At 42.7% G+C, this 20,101-nt stretch overlaps 1 protein-coding gene across 1 annotated transcript in view; it reads right to left on the reverse strand.

Annotated features, from left to right (window-relative positions):
• Window positions 1–10,769, reverse strand: part of St18 (ST18 C2H2C-type zinc finger transcription factor) — a 249,079-nt gene extending 238,310 nt beyond the window's left edge. The window contains exon 1 of the mRNA XM_041657764.1: window positions 10,688–10,769. The gene's annotated coding sequence lies outside the window, so the exon portion shown is untranslated. The remainder of the gene's footprint in view (window positions 1–10,687) is intronic.
• Between the last annotated feature and the right edge of the window lie 9,332 nt (window positions 10,770–20,101).

Here is a 20,101-nt window from a genome sequence, read left to right on the forward strand (position 1 = left end):
TTTTGGGGTCGCTTATGTACACTATCATATCATCTGCAAATAACGAAAGCTTAACTTCTTCCTTTCCAATACGAATCCCCTTGATCTCCTTATGTTGTCTTATTGCTATTGCTAGAACTTCAAGCACTATATTGAAGAGGTATGGTGAGAGTGGACATCCTTGTCGTGTTCCTGATTTTAGTGGGATGGCTTTGAATTTTTCTCCATTTAATTTAATGTTAGCTGTTGGCTTGCTGTAAATAGCTTTTATTATATTTAGGTAGGACCCTTGTATCCCTATTCTCTCCAAGACCTTTATCATAAAGGGGTGTTGAATTTTGTCGAATGCTTTTTCAGCATCTAGTGAAATGATCATATGGTTTTTTTCTTTCAGTTTATTTATATGGTGGATTACATTGATAGATTTGCGTATGTTGAACCAGCCCTGCATCTCTGGGATGAAGCCTACTTGATCATAATGGATAATTTTTCTTATGTGTTCTTGGATTCGGTTTGCCAGTATTTTATTGAAAATTTTTGCGTCGATGTTCATGAGTGAGATCGGTCTGTAATTCTCTTTCTTGGTTGGGTCTTTTTGTGGTTTTGGTATCAGGGTAACTGTAGCTTCATAAAAGGAATTTGGCAATGACTCTTCTGATTCTATATTGTGAAATACATTAAGGAGTATAGGTATTAGTTCTTCTTGGAAGTTCTGGTAGAATTCTGCATTGAAACCATCTGGTCCTGGGCTTTTTTTCGAAGGGAGATTTTTGATAACCATTTCTAATTCTTCACGAGAAACCGGTCTATTTAGATCATTCACCTGGTCTTGGTTTAGCTTTGGTATATGATACTTATTTAAAAAAATGTCCATTTCTTTTGTATTTTCCAGTTTTGTGGCATACAGGCTTTTGGAAGGAAAAGGGGAAGGGAAACAGAAAAACTTCCTCTTCAGAAGAAAAAGAAGAACAAGAGGAGGAGGAGGAGGAGGAGGAGGAGGAAGAGGAGAAGAAGAAGAAGAAGAAGAAGAAGAAGAAGAAGAAGAAGAAGAAGAAGAGAGGGGGGAGGGCCCTTGTCTGGTCAAGAATGGGGAGATTGGGAATGGGAAGAACTTGTCTCTTAAAGGGACAGGATACCCAGGTATCAGGGCAGGCCAGCATAGTTATAAACATAAGAGACAGAACTCAGAAAAATAGAAAATATACTAGTGTAACATTAATGACCTCAATTTAATAGATATATTCCCTTGTAGGTTAACTCTGGGTTTCAAAGTTCTTTGTGAGTACTGACCCACTTTCTGCCTACTTCCCTATGGTAGCTACATGTAAACTGGTTCAGTTGATTCATGATAGAAAATGGTAGCAATGTATCCTGCTCAGGGTTCTTGGAAAGCATAATAAGTTCTATCGAGAACCATGTTACAGGTCAGTGGTCTCTAGTGGACAAATGAGGACGGTGCATGTGGAATGGAGTCATGATGCAGACGTAGTTTCTGAGATGTTGCATCAAATACATGTTAACTTGTACATTTCATTTTCTTTTGATTCTCTGAGATGTTTTCCCCTTCCAAATAACACACAACAGAGCATTGATTGTGCACATTTAAGGGAAGTAAAAAAAAAATATGAAATAATTACTGACATTCTTGGACAACATAATAACACATTACTCCACTCAAAGGTACACGTGCAGCTATTTCTCTCTACTCTAAAACACAGGGTACCAGCAAGAGAACCTAAACTTAGTCGTCATGTTTCTGCTCACAAATCCTCCACAACATCCATTTTCATCTTCAGGGCTCTCTAGCAAAATGTCACAGAAGCCCCACGGTGCTCTCCATGGCATCTGGTCTCTTCTCCGTACGCAGAGGGCTCCTGCCCCAGTGTCTCTCATGCCCCACAGCCACCCTTAAGAAGGCCTGCCAATTCTGTCAAATTTTTCTTTTGTGTTGTGTATCCCTCCATGCTCCTTTTCCCCTCTAAAATAAAAACAATTAATTCCTTTGGGAAACTGCAGCAATGAAGAGTTTATTGTAGTGTCGCCTGGAAGGAAGAGGATGCAGGTGGGCTGGAGATCTCAAAACCTGGATGGGAATATTGTTTTCAACACAGACTCTAGGCCTCCCTTGGATTTTTTTTTCCAAATCCTAGTCTGGACTGGCTCCATTTGCTGTTTATTCTGTAAAACTGGAGGACCTTCATCCGGGTGTGATTCTCATAAAATCAAAAAGTGGAAGGAGCCAGGGGACATCATGCTAGTATGATGAGTCAGGCACAGGTTAACTATTGCTTATTCTCTACACAGAAACTAAAAAGAAAATCAGCTCATCTAAAAGCAAGAGAGAAAGTACTAGGGACTCAGAAGCAGACTGGGAAGAGGGAAGAGAAATCAATTAAAGAGAAATGGTAGAAAAAGGGAGGGTGGTGAGGATTATTGCATGATATATACATGCATACAAATATCAGGGAATCCCAATAACGTGTATGGTTATGTGCAAATAATTACAATAGAAAATCAGAAACTGTATTTATATCTCATTGTTTTGTTCCTGTCCCAAGAGACACTGAGGGTGGACACCATTTGTTACACCCCAGTCCCCTTCACTGTGTGCCTATCCAAGCTTTCTCATCCCTTCATTGGAATAAAGATTGTAATAAAATGTTTGCTACATGAATGGATGGGTAACCTTTCTCAAACCGGACTACTGTGCTTGAATAATTTGCTGGGTTTTCAAAATAAATAAACTGACCAATTAAATGGAAGAGGAACTAACAAAATAGCAGCGGGTACAACAGTCCAGGAAACAAGAATGGATGATACTTGGGCAGCTGAGGATTGGGAACCTGAAATGACCCTATCCTAGAGCAATACTGACGAATATCTTGCATATCATCATAGAATCTTCATCTGGTGATCGATAGAGATAGAGACAGAGACCCACACAGGAGCACTGGAATGAGCTCCCAAGGTCCCAAGGAGGAGCAGAAGGAGGGAGAACATGAGCAAAGAATTCGGGACCACGAGGCGTGCATCCACCCACTGAGACAGTGGAGCTGATCTACGGGGAGCTCACCAAGGCCAGCTGGACTGTGACCGAAAAAGCATGGGATAAAACCGGACTCTCTGAACATGGCGAACAATGAGGGCTGATGAGACACCAGGGACAATGGCAGGGGGTTTTGATCCTACTTAATGTGCTGGCTTTGTGGGAGCCTAGCCAGTTTGGATGTTCACCTTCCTAGATATGGACGGAGGGGGGAGGACCTAGGACTTACCACAGGGCAGGGAACCCGGACTGCTCTGTGGACTGGAGAGGGAGGGGGGGGGGGGAGGAGTGGGGGGAGGGGGAGAAGGGTGGGAGGAGGGGGAGAAGGGTGGGAGGAGGGGGAGAAGGGTGGGAGGAGGGGGAGAAGGGTGGGAGGAGGGGAAGGGAAATGGGAGGCTGGGAGGAGGTGGAAACTTGTTTTTTGTTTATGTTTTTTTCTTCTTTTCGCAATAAAAAAAAAAGAATGGATGAACCTGAAGAAAGTGTTTCTAGATTCCACATACAAGTGGGATAACTCAACTTCTCAGCGTCTTACTATTTTGTTTAGCATAATGTTCTTCAAGTCCATCCATGTTATAAACAGCAAAATCTCATTCTCTTTGAGACTGAATAATGTTCCATTATATAGACACAACAGTTTCCTTATCCATTCAGCCACCACCAGACACAGGTTGCTTCTACCTTAGTTATTATGACGATACTGCCATGCATGTGGGCATGCAAACACCAGCACACCCTTTAGATTTGCACCCAAATCCACTCTTATATGTGTTACATGATATCTCATCATGGCTTGAACTCCTCTGATGATTAATGATACAAAGCATCTTACATAGACTGGCAGTTTTTATGTTTGCTCCAGAGAAAGGGTCCATTTTGGTCTTTTTCCCATTTTCAGGCATTGCTGCTATTGGGTTGTAAGAGGTTTTTATAAATTTTGGATAATAACAAATCTTTATTGCAAATCTGTACTTTACAACTATATTGTTCTATTGTGTAGGCTGTCTCTTCTTCAGTTGTTTTGTGTGTGTGTGTGTGTGTGTGTGTGTGTGTGTGTGTAGAAACTCTCTCATTCAATTTTTTAATTTTTTTTGTTTTGTAACTTTGTAACAAGAGCTTTTGGTACATCCCTCCAGAAGCCAGTGTCAGAGTTTCTTTCCCTTCTGCTCTCTTCTAGTTTCTGGTTGCAGGCCTTCTCTGCATTTAGACTTGACTATCACATGTGGTCTAAAATAATGGTACAGTTTCATTCTCTTACATGTGGAAATACGTTTTCCCATTAACATTTACTAAAGATACTATTGGGAGGTAGGGCAACTGTTGATACACTTAGACAGGAGAATACAGCTTAATGTTATACATCACTGTGGAGTAACTTAGAATGCCCACATGACTGAATAAAATACATGTTCCTTAAGACCAAGTTGTTGAAATAGTAATAAAAAAGGACAGCTGAGACTCAGGGTTTATGTCCTGAGTACAAGCTAGATCCTTCCATGTTCTCAGAAATTCTTCCTTACATCTTGAAGAAACCCCACGTTCCTCACCTGTGCCACAGAGGTAAGCATTAAGCAGAGGTGAGCATTACAAACAGAAGTAAGCATTGCTGTCTTAAGGGCTCTGGAGAGGATGCATTAAAAAACACATTCAGAGCTGTGAGACCAGGCTGGTCTCCAAAAAGTCCTTGCACGCTGGTTGAAAAAATGAGTGGATGAATAGAACTTAGACAAAAAGCAACATCTTCCTCTGGTTTCACACCCACCCTAGTATTTGAGAAAAAGTACGCAGTGCAAAAGAGAAAGGAACAAGGAAGAAATGACAACATTGCGGATATAAACTAACTGGAGCAAGAGACAGTGCAGAACAGTGGAGAAAGACAGGGAGCCAAGCCCCTCCTTACCTGGTGCACACTGAGAAGTTCATAAGAAACTCTTCCTTGAATATGTCTATCACTTTTATATATTTCTCTCAAGTAATAAATACCAATTGTTTGGTACAGTTTTACCCAAAGCCTTAAATAAAACATAAAAAAAAACAAATTGCAAATCCTCCTGATTGTCTTTAAATGCGCAAACCTTTTCTGTAAGACAAAAAGTATAAATATCTACATATTGGAAAACAAGTCCTTCCAGTTCTCCCAGTCAGTGAGAACAACGTGCACCCATAACTTGAAGTCACTTTGCTCAGAGCCAGTTACCGTGTTAACCAGGCTAATATTCCCGCCTGGAACAAGCTCATGGTGGTGTTTATGCTTTTTGAACAAGCTGATGAAAAAAAGCATTTGCTTAAGGCTCCCCTCAGTGAGTGCGGAGCTTAGACTAGTCTTTAGCTTACACAAACGTTATGCTTATTAATTCAGAATGTTCATTCAGTTATTGAAATATGATAGCAAAATGCTACAGTGAAAGACTGATTCTCTATTATACAAATTAACTTTGCACAAAATCCCCTGGCTCGGGAATAACTGTCCGCATATCAGGAGTCATAGAACTCTCCGAGGTTTTTAAACTGTGACTTGTGTGTCAAAACGTAACATCAATGCTCTGAATGCAGAAATAGGTGATAAATGGTCAAAACACATCCATCTGATTGAGAACGTTCCAGCTGGATTGCAGCTTAAGAAATTCTAAACTACGTACGTGCAGTTCAGTCCCTGCCAGCGCACGCAGCATCCTTTCAATTAAGGCGGTACTATGAGTCAGGCCACCTGTCTCTCTGATCCTGCTATATCCCTCTTCCGGTCAGAGTTCTCTTTTAGGATTAAAACTTTTATGAAAACAAACAGCAAATATTTATTCAAATTGATTATTTCACATCCTGAAAACTCCATTTCCTATTATAAAAGTCTATTTATGTGTATTGATTTTAACAAGGAAAGGATTAGACAACGTCGTCCTCACAATGATCATGCTCGGTGGGAAGGTGAGGGACTAAATGACTGTTAGAACGTGTGTCATATCATAGGGGCTTTCCTTTCCACAGAGAGAGGGCCTTATTGAACTGATTTTCAAAACCCTGCTTAGAAACAGCTCCCTGAAATGTTTCAGTACCCATGGGTATAGCAAAGAGAACAAAATGCAGCAGAGCCAGGAGAAAGGATGGTGAGAACAGAAAAGGAGGAGAGAAACAAGAGTGATAATAACCTCAGGCATGATCGCGCTCGGGACAGTTCTCTAAACGTCGGTTCAATTTAACATTAACATGGAGACTTCTACAGAATTCTAGCCTTAGAAGAGCATTCTTTTCCATTAAAAAATTCCAGCCGGGCGGTGGTGGCGCACGCCTCTAATCCCAGCACTCAGGAGGCAGAGGCAGGCGGATCTCTGTGAGTTCGAGACCAGCCTGGTCTACAGAGCTAGTTCCAGGACAGGAACCAAAAGCTACAGAGAAACCCTGTCTCGAAAAACCAAAAAAAAAAAAAAAAAAAAAAAAAAAGAATTCCACTGGGGGATCTGAAGATTAAATATCCTGGTATGGGGACTATACAACCAGCTTGGAAGACAAGAGCTAGAGTAAATGAAAATAGAAGAAAATGAGGCTTAAGCTGTACTATTTCTTTAGATGATATAAAATCTCTTACTTTTAAAGAAAACACAATATGATCAGTGGGAAAAGGAGGAGCACTGATTCAAACTTCCTCCTTCTCAGCTTTAGGACTTCTTGAGGAGGTGATTGCAGTGCTTTCCTCTGAGCTGCTGGGCTCATGACAAGCTACACAGCATGAAATCTGAAACTCCAGCGTCATCGTGGGAGAGTCAGCAAAGCACATGGGAAGACCCCAGTCAGAAATGTGGGGGTGGATAATCCTTTGTGGGCCAGAGAGGTCCAGCCCAGTGAGGAGAGCAGGTGACACCCTGAGAGAATGTATGTTTGACATGAGGACAGCAATGGCAACCACCTCAATGCCTCAGACCCATGAGAATGCCAAAGGCCTGCCCTGGTCTGTGTGTGGATGTTGATATCATGTACACAATGAATACATTACAGTGTCTTCCTCCTGGTGTTTACAGTCTGAAACTACTCCTCCACAGAGGAGCTACTACTCCTGTCACCCAAATTAGCTCAAATTGCCCCCTTGTTCTACTGTATGCAATAACCTGCCTCCTCATACAGCTCTGTGTAATAAGCCTGCCTCTCTGCTCATTGTTTCATAATAAACTCACTGAGGTTGCTGGCTGCTGCTGAGCCTCGATCAGGGCACACAGTCCACCTGATCCCAGCTTTCCTATACAGGTGTCTGTCTTTCTTCATTGCCCTAGTCAGATCAATCCCAACGTAGCATTGTAGGGCACAGATTGGGGGCTTAGCAGTCAAGTGCCAGCCTAGAACATTAAGGACCAAACCCAACTCTGAACACAAGCCTGCTCTTCCCCGTTTTCAACAAAGAGGAGGAAGCCAGGAAGCTGAAGACTCATCAACCTAGTGAAAAAATTATGTGAAACTTCCCCTTCTCTTCACCAGATTATCCATAGTAACCCAGTACCCGAAGTCTCTGGTCTTTTTTCCATTCGCACATGTTACAATATACAAGGAAAATGAGACGAGAGTTCAAGGGCGCTTTTGATGGAAGCCAGATGAATTGTTACAGTTGCCTGGGAAACCTTTGAAAGCGACAATATTTGATATGTCAAATATCTTAAGTCAACATAAGCCAAAGTTATGTAGACAGTAAAACCAAGCAAGTACATGGTTATGAAAGGGGATGATCTCGAGGTGTTACATTCTCAGAACTAAAATTCTGAAAGGAGAAAAAGGCTTCATAATTTCTTAAATGCCCCAAATGCCAAGTTTTCACATACAGAATAAGATTCAGTATAAAGGCATTTTAATTTCCTACGTTTGTGTACTAAACCTAGGAGTTTGCAGCAATTTTACAACAGAACATAAAGGGGTCATACAGAACTGTGCCCTGTGGCCTTTGTGATGCTGGTGAAGTCTAGTGTGTAGACTAGTAGCGGGATTTCTTTTCAGATTTCCAGCACAAAAATGTATGTCCCAATGTTAAACATTAAATGTGCCTTGATACAGAACAACAGCAAACATTTGCTGTAGCAATTCTGAGGAGAAAATCAATTAAGGGGAACAATGAGTTATCATGTTGGGGGCAATGGGAGAAATTTTCTAATATACATTTTGCCCCAAAGCATATTTTGAGAACAGATTACTCAATGAATTTGATTTTGTTATTTTTCTCCAGAAATATAATCCTGAAAAGTTGCATCATGAGGACTTGCACACCTTGCTGATATTGGAGCTCATATAGATGTTTGTAACACAGGAAACTAAAAGAAAAATCAAAACCCAGTTCCTCAGGGATGCAGCTCAATAGGAGAGCATTACATACAAAAGATCCTTAAGCCGGGCGGTGGTGGCGCACGCCTTTAATCCCAGCACTCGGGAGGCAGAGGCAGGCGGATCTCTGTGAGTTCGAGACCAGCCTAGTCTACAAGAGCTAGTTCCAGGACAGGCTCCAAAACCACAGAGAAACCCTGTCTCAAAAAAAAAAAAAAAAAAAAAAAAAAGATCCTTAGCTAGTGCCTAGTAGAAAAAGAAAAGAGAAATCACAGTTCAAACATCACTGGGGCCTCGGGCTATTCATTGTGTCCTTTGCACCTCAGCATCCCCAGGTGAAATGCCCACTTAGGGACCATCGTGCTTGCTACTTCGTTACTTCAGAAATCTGTAGTTTCAGGGAAGGACATTCTCTGAAAGGACAGATATTTATTAATTTTATTTACTGCCTATTTTACATATCAACCCCAGTTCCCCCTTCCTCCCCTTTTCTCACTCACCTACCTACCCTACTTCCCAGCCCCCATTCTTCTTTGGGGAGTCAACAATGTTTGGCATACCAACTACAGGCAGAACCAAGCCCCTTCCCCCATATCAAGGCGGAGCAAGGTATCCCACCCATAAGGAATAGGCTCCAAAAAGACCTGGGATGGGTCCTGGTACCACTGCCAGGCCCTACCCAACACACACACACAGATCAAGCCACATAACTGTCACCCATATTCAGAGGGTCTAGTTCAGTCCCAGGCAGGTTGCTTAGCTGTCAGTCCACAGTCCGTGAGCTGAAAGGGAAGATTTTAAGCAGATATTTTCCCTGAAGGTTTTTGTTTGTTTGGTTGGTTGGTTGGTTGTTTTGTTTTTGATAATTGGTTGGAAACTTTTCACAGTTTTATTGCTCTGAGCTGCCCTCTGCTGGTATAAAAAAATTATGGAAACTATTCTACATCTCTACCCCATCCATCAAGGGTGCTATCCAAGAGCATCCCTCTCATTTCTCGTTCAGGAATGTGGCAACGTGGAGGACAGCCCTTTACATTTTTAAAAATTAAATTTTTAAATTTTAAAACTATCTTTACATTTTAACATGTAATGAATTGGAGGAAAGCTTGTTCAGCCTGAGATCTTTGATTTTGAGACAATGCTCTCTTCAGAAGATGAACACAGTGACAAACTAAGGATAATGTGTCACCCCAGAAGTTTAACTTTATACAAAGTCAGTAAGCAAATCAGTATGTCACTATAAACTTCCCTAAGGTGGGACCGATTTTCACGGCAATCACCATTCCTTTTCAGTAGCGTGAGAAAAAGCTGCAGGAGAATCACTTCTTCCTGCATGGTACATCTGAGTTGACCTAATGGACCTGGCCAATGAATCTGACACTGACTTTTATGAATTACTTGGAAAGACCAAGGCTCTAGGTAGTACGCAGTGGGAAAGCTGAAATTCTTTCCTGTGGGGACACCAGCTTCGATCCTGGGCTTCTCATTCCCCTCCTCTCCGGTTTAGCTTCATCAGTCCTGAGGGAGATGTGGCACAGTCCACAGAACCAACAGCTCCACTTCAACCCACACCACAGAAGGAGAATCTCCTTACAATGCTCACATTACACACTACAAATGGCAACAAAAGAAAGTGTTTCGAAGCTTTGCTCTAAGAAACACTCTCAGAGTCTAAAAGTACCACAGGGCGGCCAGCGAAATCTTTGTCCCTCTGGACATCCGTCAAAGCACCCATTTGAGGGTTCTGAAGAGATGTTCATTTTTTAGAAACACAAGTGAGCTTGGCATTAAGAACAAACTCTATTTTGCAAGGGGAGGAAATTCCTACTTTGGAGCCTGTGCTCCAGTAAAGAGACATACAGCATACATATGTTAGAGGTCTCTCGTAGCAACAAACAACCACTCAAGTACTCAACTTATCTTCATATTCGATGCTTATTGTATGTAAGCAACAGATGTATTTCTTATCTGAGCACCATTAAGAAGTGGTTTTCTAAAAGAAAATTCTAAATAGAAAATGAGTCAGTCCCAGTACGAATCCATACTGCACAAGCAGCATTTGTAATATAAACACGCTGTCACTTTACAGAAGGGCTTGCAGAATCTGATAATTTTCAATGCCCCCTGGAACTAGATCACATGTCCTCTACTCCTGCAAAGCTGGCATTATTAACAAAAGCTCCCGGTGACTACCAATGGTCACACAGGGCTACCATACCCATGCTTGCAAGAGAGGAGAAACCGCAGTGAGTCTTCCCAGGTCCCCTTTCTACAGTCCACCTCAGTCCTCTTTGTTTTCTCCCCAAGTCCAAGCCAGTATGAGATGTAATCAAATAACTACAATCTACTTTTGACAATATTTGCCCTTACCTGGACCTGGTAGATGTCTATAGGTAAGTGGAGAGTTATCTTTTCTTGGATATGTTCCAAAATGTTCTTATGCTATTTCTTTTAGGGTTTCTCCACGCTGATCCATTCAGATATCTCATTACTTTCTAAAAGAGAAAAATGTTAAATTATCACAAGAAAGGTCATTCATTTTTTCCTATCGGGACTAAACAAAGGCACATTAACAGGTGTTGGTTTTTGTGTACTACAGCACCAGAAACCTTCTCTCCCCTCATAACTTTACTAAAAAGTCACATTTATTCTTTCAGATCAGGCTTTTTTTGCTCCTTACCTCGAGTATTCCCGTGAGGTCACATTCTGTGAGAAACATCCTGCCCTTCTCCCCACAAAAAGGTTGCCTAGAATCAGAATGCAGAAGCCTGCAACTTGCTAACTTTGCGCTGTATTATTTACCAATCACACAAAGAAAATGCTGTCTATTCAGAACTCATTTCAAAACTCTTTTCACTGTGAGTAAGCGAACAAGCGGGCTCATGTCCCAAGCCACAGTCACATCCCCAGTGGTCCAGTGCTGGCTGTGGGCTGACACTGAGTGGCACAGACTTCAGGCATCCTACAAGGGTCTGTTGTCAACAGCCTGGGACCTTCAAAGCCAGAAGTGAAGAAGTAAATTGGGGCTGGGCTTCTTCTCTTACTCTTCTGCAGTCTCTCTGCTTGTTTGCCCTGTATCTCTGTCTGTCTTCAGTAGCCCTTTCCCAAAAGGTTCCTTTGTCCCATATGGACAAGATGTCACCACGGTGACAAAAGAAGAAGCTGGTGAGGTAACTCCTGAGCGGATGGCCTCTGGTAAGTAATTCAAACCATGGAGACCTCAGTCGCTTACTAGAGCCATTCATCGAAGCATTGCCGTACTTTCCCCGTTCACCCTTCCTGTGCCTCCCTTCTCCCTCTCCCTCCAGCTGTCAGCCTCAAAATAAAGCTTACTATTTCTGTTGATCATATCAAGGACATGGAGAAATAAACAGGGAGAGCACAGACTACCCAAGGGTCTTTATCAAAATATAGGAAATTCAAAACACGTCTGAGACCCATCAAGAGAAAACCTTCAGTGTACCACAAAATACCAGGGCTGAGGAAGGTATTTGTAGGGTCATCTGAAAAAAGAAAAGTGAGTAGCATCCTGCCTGAGAACAGAGGGACAAAGAGTGGGGCAGACGGCTATCAGGAGCTAGCTGCCCAAGGTTGGCTGCTCTAGAACGCCCATTATAGAGAGTTACAGCAAAGTGAGTCAGGACAGAAAGCAGAATGCTAGGCATACACATCACGACAGATGATCCTATCCCTTCCTATATATCCCATCTATACCTGAGTGCTTGGTCCGTGAAGGGTGTCAGACCTGCATATCATGAATATTATCCCATGTTTGGAGATCTGGTTCCAATAAAAAGAAAGCAAGGATGAGAACAGCAAGCTCTATGTTGATTCCTTCAAGCCTTTCCAAGTGCTCAACTAAGTCACCCCTCATAGACACTTCCGACAGAGTGGAATCCCCAAGAAGACAGGAGCTTGCATTTTATGGCAGTTTCCCCATGGTCAGACACAGTGCCTGGCCCACAGCAGCAGGCTACTTTCCCAGCTGGAATTTGATTGTTTCACTTTAGGGCAATGTTCTTCATTATGGTCTTTTTAGAGAATTCCAGATGAATATCTATTCCTGAAGCTTCTAACTGTGAATCAACCTCAGTATTTTGTTTTCTCACCAAACACCAAACATTTTCACAGCCTTTGTATCCCCATTATCTCCTTCCTCTTTCCCAAGTCACAAAATCTCTGAAAAGATCCTCTTTAGCTTCTTCACCCTTCTGCCTCGCAACTCAAGGTAAATATTTTAATAACATGTTATATATTTAATAATGTTTCACTTTGGCAAAAAAAGGAGGAGAAGAAAGAGAGAGGGGAAGGAGGGAAGGAAGGAAGGAAGGAAGGAAGGAAGGAAGGAAGGAAGGAAAGGAGGCAAGCAAGCACACCAGCGAGCTTCCCAAACTGAGCAAGTTTGGGCAAGCATATGCAGCCTCAGTTTGGGAAACCACAATATGCCATTCATCCCTAACTAGATGACGGGACAGAAATATTGCTGCTGAACCAACCGAGAGAAATATGCTGCTCATCCAAAACAAATTTGCAAAATCTAACTTCCACTGCCGAAATTTTTCAGATGAGGATTTTTTTCTATATCTAACTTTGAAGTGTTTTGTTTTTTCAAAAGCTATGTGAAACTGTTAACCCAGGGGCACATCTCAAAAGATGGAATCCTTACATGATGAAATATGGATTTAGAAATGAGTAGGTGAGAACCCTTTCTCAAATGAGACTAAGTGTGAAAGGGTGTGAGTAAAGAGTGAGCATGTGGTTAAGGCATTAACAACCAAGACTCTTGGCTAATGAAGCACAGCCTATTCACTCCCTTCACTCCTGAAATCTTTTAAGCATTCACTAACAAGCCCCTTATCCCAAGCACATCCTGGGACCCTTGATGGAGGGGTTTTGCTTGCAAGAGCTGACTTCAGCACCCAGTACTAGATAAATTTGGTGAAAAGAGTTAGCCAAATCTCCACCGGTGCTGTGTTTAAGAATGGGGGATCTAAGAGCAGCAACCACAGGGCTTCCTTCTGGGGACGATATCTTGATTCCACCTGTTGTCACCCTCAGCCTTCTTCCTTCTTCAATGATGGAAGTGGGGTAAGAAGCCCTAGGAAAGACGTCCTTTGGACAGCCTACATGCAAATCTCATTTCTCCCTCTTCCACTCGCACTTTCTTTACTTGCAAGGTCCACCAACAAAGCATGATGTGTGCAAATATGTCAGGGCCACTGTTGGGGGAAGCTGACGTTGAGATAATCCACTTTACCCAGATGAAGTCTCACTTTCTAATAAGAAGAAATTGCTCAGAACAATGTAGGAACACTCCAGCAAATGTTTAAATCCACACAGCACTCCACAAAATGTGCTATGAAATTCTCACTTGCTGGCTGCCTGAAAGTGCTTGTTCCTGTGTAAAACAGCCATTTACCAAATACTCATTTTTCAAAATGTCCTTAAAACAATCATATAGTTACATTCTGTTCAGAAATAACTGCCGCTTAAGGTTTGGGTTGTTGTGAATTATCTCCCTAGAAAACTACATCTGTTAGAATTAGGGAACTGAACAGCAAAGGTTGTCCTAATGTTTATCTATTAAGTGATGTTTCCTGAAGGAGCTAATGTGACGAGGTGATGACCTAATAGGTATTGGCAAGGATGTCACTCTCTCTAAAGAACTGCACCCAAGCAGAACAGGTAATGATGTCGGTCTTGGACTCTGTCACTTGTGGAATCTGCTTTCTGAAAATGCCTTTTGGAGTGTGCAGGCAACACTGGCAAGGATGAAATGAAAAAGAAAGCATTTTGCTGGCAACTTCCAAAACACAAGTAGCAATTAGATCTCCACAGTATGGTACAGCAAAATGCACAGCCCCGTTGGTTGACACCAGGTTACAACCTTGAGAAAGGGTGTGAGAAGCAGGCCAGGCCATCGTGATCCTCAGTCACTGACACTGAATCAAGCTGAGGAAGGGGCAGCCCACAGATTCCTAATTCTCTTTCCTTGAACCATGCCAATTTTTTTTTAATTCTTTGAGAAATCAGTGGGCGGGCACAGATGGGAAGTGGGAAGCTGCAAAGGGGAAGAAGATGGTACTGGAGAGAAGTGCAGAGCTGGGCGCTCCTCTGCAAGTGCATCCTCCAAGATCCAGATGGCATGGCCTTCATTGGCTGCTGCCACCTGGCACCACTGCCTCTTCAGCACCCCCTATCTGCTGTCAGGACCAAAGGACCATACTGATATCCAGCTCCCCAAGATCAGCTTGCAAGTCAGGGGCCAGGACTCACTATACAATCTATAAGGTGTTCTGTAAGCATAACACATATTTGAAAAGAGCAGCATGCTTTAAAAGAGCCTGCTAATGTGCCACCTTACATAAAGTGCAAACCTACTGGGGGAATGTTCTTTTATCTGTGCGACAAGTTTCCCAGTGAGTTGTCAGCAGAAAAGTTAGAGAGGCTTGGGAAGGTAGAGGCTGCTTTGTTTTGAGCCGTATGCTTCCAAAGCTTAGGATGAATTAGGCCCTTGTCCTCTTTTTACGTGTGTGAGTTAGCTTTGTATTAGAGAGCTGCCCAGTAACTGGTGAGGGTCAGCTGTGATATCTGCTTTTTATAGAAGACAACTTGAGAAAAATGGAAGAAGAGGAGGAGGAGGAGGGGGAGACTTAGGAAGCCAATCAGCAATACCCAGTGCCTAGGGTCTGAACTAGGGACTCTGTGAAGCTTGCTGGCACTCTTTTATTTGTTAGGAAGCTCTCCTAAACCCAGGCTGGTGACTCCCTGGATGTGGGCCTGGGTGGTAGCCAAGTTGGTAAGTTTGGGCCTCTACTGGGTCCACCTTTTCAGGAAAGGGTCAGGGCCAGCTCTCCCATGCCCTAGCCATCAGGGCCAGAGGCTCTCTCTGTGCATGATGAGAGGTAGGACCAGCTCTTCCATTGCAGAGGTCAGCACACACCACTGGGGCTAGTACTCGAGACAGCTCTCCCGTTGAGGCGGCATTCACATAGCCTTCGGTGGTAACGTGTGCCACTGAGATAGTCACAGATCCTGGCTGCAATAGAGCCACAGACCCAGACATGGCCCTGGGCTGCAGCTGGGGCCCAGATGTCACCATGGCCTGAGCTGACAGTGAAAGCCACTCATATGTGTATGGTCCCTGTGGCAGCAAGACCCTTGGACATCAACATGGTCTCAGACGACAGGCATCTATCTGTAAAGGCCGCAGACATCAACACAGACCGCAGCTACAGTAGGGCCACAGACACAGACATGGCCCTCAGCTACACAAGCACTAACATCGCATGGCCCCAGGTGGCAGTGTGGGTCACCCATGTCAGCTTGTTCCTCACCACTATCTCTTCTACAGTTATGCTTCTGTTCATCGTAATGGCGCTCACCCACCCAGGCCGAGGGACACCACTGGGCTTGTGAAATTTTTTAAAAAATTCTTCTCTCAAAAACAGAGTCTTGAAAAAGTTAAAGATAATAATGCATATTATTAACCTTACAGCACAAAACTGAGAGAGTTAACTAAAATGCACGGTTTATATAAGGCTACTCCTGAATAGGAAATAGGAACAGCCATACGTGTGAAAAACAGAGCTTTTAAAAGAAGAGTGAGATATGTATAGTTCTCGTTTAAAAAAATTGAAAACTACAATAGTATTCACATCATATTACATGGTCTTTGAATGGAAAATCCCATGTGTAATTCAACCCCTATAAACCTACAGAGCCTATCCACACTCACTAGGAAACACTGGTTTGAATGTGAATTGTTCCTGAAGGCTCATCTAATTAATCAATTGGTCCTGAACTCTTGGTACCATTTTGGACAGTTGTAGAAACTCCTGGACATGGAGCCTAGCTGACCAATGTAGATCCAGAGGGTGGGACTTAGAGGCTATACCAAAGCCCTGGTTCTGGCCCCAGATCTCTACCTCCTGATTCACTAAGATGTCAGCAGTCTTCCATTTTTGTTACTAAGGACAGGGGCTGGTCCTGTTGCCATGCCTTCTCCATCATGGTGACCTATATTTTCTGAGTCAAGGGCGAGAGTAAACTCGCCTTTGTTTCCATCCGCTATTGTGTCACAGACAAAGGTAAATAACAGAGTGAACATTGATTGAATAAATTCAAAACAATGCTGCACCCCACAAGAAAATGAACGTCATTAAATACAGAAATTGGGAAGTGAAAACAGAATTCGATGAACCTTATAAAAAATTCTAGTACTCCTATAATTTTTTGGGTAAATGAAGTCATCTTAAAGCTACTGGAGATGGGACTCAATGGGGGAAAGTAAGCAGAGCAAGACTGACTACCAAGTTCAATACCCAGAGCCTCCATAAAAAGTAGGATGTGGTGGTACACCCCAGCACTCCTACAGCAAGACAGGAGACAGGGGTGGATAGATACCAGCAAGGCTAGGTAGTGTGGAGGATGCAGTGGGGCAAATAAAAAGAAAGACCCTGTCCGAAAAAGGTGGAAGGAAAGAACCAATTTGCTCAAGCTGTCTTCTGATCATGCATGTTTAAGCATGTATGAGCATACAGAGAGAGAGAGAGAGAGAGAGAGAGAGAGAGAGAGAGAGAATTTAAATATTTTAGACCATACGTTGTCCTCCAATCTCCAACTCCCAATAGATTTGTTCAAAAGTCCAATACTGAACCTCAGAACCAACATTCTAATGATAACTGAGCAGGGTCACTGTGAAGACAGCACCAGCCAGGGCTCAGTTTTCAGAGTCACCATTTCCTTCTGTAACACCAATGAACAAGTATTCATCACCTTCTGCATGTTTCCTCTTCAGTATCTTCAGGTCGGACATAATAACCAAACCTGACTTAGATTATAGTATTGACTAGTCATTGCAACAACCCTAAGACATCACAAGGACGTGCCTGAATGCACCCTAAAATCAATATGGGAAGTCACTGTAGTCTGCTTTTGCAACTTTTTTCAATGCTGGGGACTGACCCTAGGACCCCACAAACCCACACCACCAGCCCCTATTTTATTTTTTAATTTTTTTTTATTTTTTGGTTTTTTTGAGACAGGGTTTCTCTGTGGCTTTGGAGCTTGTCCTGGAACTAGCTCTTGTAGACCAGGCTGGTCTCGAACTCACAGAGATCCGCCTGCCTCTGCCTCCCGAGTGCTGGGATTAGAGGCGTGCGCCACCACCGCCTGGCCGCTATTTTATTTTTTAATATAAAGTAATTGTTTGTGCCTATGTCATGGTCTGAGTGATCTCTGCAGAATTAATATGCTGAGGACCTATTCCACTACTTCAAACGATGACAAAATTTGGAGATGGAACCATCACAGGTGTAAATAAGTTAAAGTGAGGTCTTGAAGTCAAGACATAATGTAACTACAGGTGTCCCTATAGGAAAGAAAATTTGCACATGGATACATATGTATGAGGGAATTCTGAACTACACCGACTCTTCTCTGGGTCTCATTCTGATAGTGATCACTACATATCCCAATGGTTCTGTTTTTCTAAAAACCTCCTTGTATATCATTTGAAAGTAATTAAAAAAACACTGATTTAATATACATTCCCAGAGTAATAACCTTCCAGAGAGCCTATAAGAGGCTGAAAGGTGAGAGGCACTGGGAGTCTAGGAACTGAGGAAGAGCACCCAACTTCTCTTTGCGAATTCTACAGAGGATTTTAGTCTGCAGAAATTTCCTCCGTGTCCTAGTTTGTCTTCTGTCGGTGTGATAAAACAGTGACCAAAACCAACTTGATGAGAGAGAGGTTTGTTTCCACTAAAATCACTGAGAGAAACCAGGGCAGAAACTCAAGGCAGGTACCTGAAGACAGGAACTGATGCAGAGGCCACTGAGCAGAGTTGCTTCATGAATCACATTCATTGGCTTATTCTGTTTATCTTCTTAACAACCCAGGAGGACCTGCCCAGGGCTTGCAGTTCCCCTCCATCAATCCTAAGTCAATAAAATGCCCCACCGAGATGCCTACAAGCCAAGGAAACGTCTCAACCCTGGTCCCTCTTCCCAGGAGACTCTAATTTGTGTCAAGTTGACAAAAACAAACCAGCTCACTGGGCCTTTGTAGTGTCTCCTCTAGAGTCTGGCTGGCTGGCTCTGACTTCTGAGGTCTGGGCTATGTGGCAACAAGCTACAGTGGAGAGAAGAGGGGCTTTTCTGGAACTGAATCAAGAGAACTTGGGGTTACACACCTCCCTACTAACCATTCCAGTTCCATACCCCAAACCCCAAACACAGCCAACAGACTGAGGTTAGCTCTCACAGACTTAAAGCATTACTGATTTTACTTTTATTTGCCAAACTACTTTCTTTACTTTAAAGCAGTAAAGCCAGATGATCAACAAGTTGTCAGATTCATAAATAACCTGATCTTATAAATAGTCAGATCTGGATATTCACAATTAACCCAATAAGGGAACAGGATTGAAGGGAAGGGGAAAGGCGGGGAGGGGAGCAGAGAAAAATGTAGAGCTCAATAAAAATTAATTAAAAAGTAACCCAATAAGTAATATCTAGTTTCTGCAACCTAGAACCTTCCTCTGGGCGCATAGCCATCAGTTCAGAGATTGGTAGGGAGAAGATGCCACAAATTAACACTCACACGAAGCTACATGAACACTGAAGAAGTACAGGGAATGATCGGAGACGTTCCTAGAGGTTATTCTGTTGGGACAACAGATCCACAAGGCAGTGCTGGTTACACTTGTATTTAGCAGTGCACACTTGCAATTGAGAGACGGCAGAACAAGGGGGATTTACCTCTAGACATACCATTTAAGTAAAAGTGAATTAGACTTTGGTTTTTGTTTGTCTGGTTTTGAGACAGGATCTGGTCTGGAACTAAGGCTCAAGTGATCAAGGCACAACACAGGTTTCTGTTCCTTGGAGTGAAAAGAGCTGCAGGAATTCCTGCTTCCGGTGTGGCAATTAACAAGTGAGTTGCCAGCCCTTTATTTGACAAAATAGAATTTACTAAGTTAGCTACACTTTCTACAGTTAGCATAATCCTGTAAGAATGGATACTCACTTGAAATCATGATTTAAAAAAAATATGCAAATCTCTTCTACAACAGTCAAGAAAGCACCAGGTATGGGAGTAATAACTCTTCACAAATACTATATTTTTCTAGATTGGAACATATGCCTCTTTCAGAGAGTCCACCTTCCACTGTTTTTTTTAAATATTTATTTATTTATTATGTATACAATGTTCTCTCTGTGTGTGTATGCCTGAAGGCCAGAAGAGGGCACCAAACCTCATTACAGATGATTGTGAGCCACCATGTGGTTGCTGGGAATTGAACTCAGGACCTTTGGAAGAGCAGGCAATGCTCTTAACCACTGAGCCATCTCTCCAGCCTCCACTGTTTTTTATAAAGAATAATTATTGGTTGGACAGTGCTCAGAAAATTCTGCAAGGAGGGAGAGAAAGTATTGTGGGAGCCAAAAGGATCAAGGACAGCACACACAAAAAAAAAAAAAGCCTCACAGAATCAACTAACCTGGGCTCATAGGGTCTCACAGAGACTGAACCAACAACCATGGAACCTGCATGGGACTGACCTAGACCCTCTGCATATACATTATGGTTGTATATTTTGATTTTCTTGTGGGACTCCTAATAGTGGGAGCAGGGGCTCTCTCTGACTCTGTTGCTTACTTTTGAGATCTTTTCCTCCTACTGGTCACCTCGCAAAGCCTTACTAAAGAGGAGGTGCCTAGTCTCACTGCAGCTTGATATACCATGGCTAGTTAATCCATGGGAAGCCTGCCCTTTTC

This window comes from Microtus oregoni, unplaced genomic scaffold, assembly GCF_018167655.1.
Source record: "Microtus oregoni isolate MIOR12 unplaced genomic scaffold, Mior012 000008F_ref0000371, whole genome shotgun sequence".
Lineage (NCBI taxonomy): Eukaryota > Metazoa > Chordata > Mammalia > Rodentia > Cricetidae > Microtus > Microtus oregoni.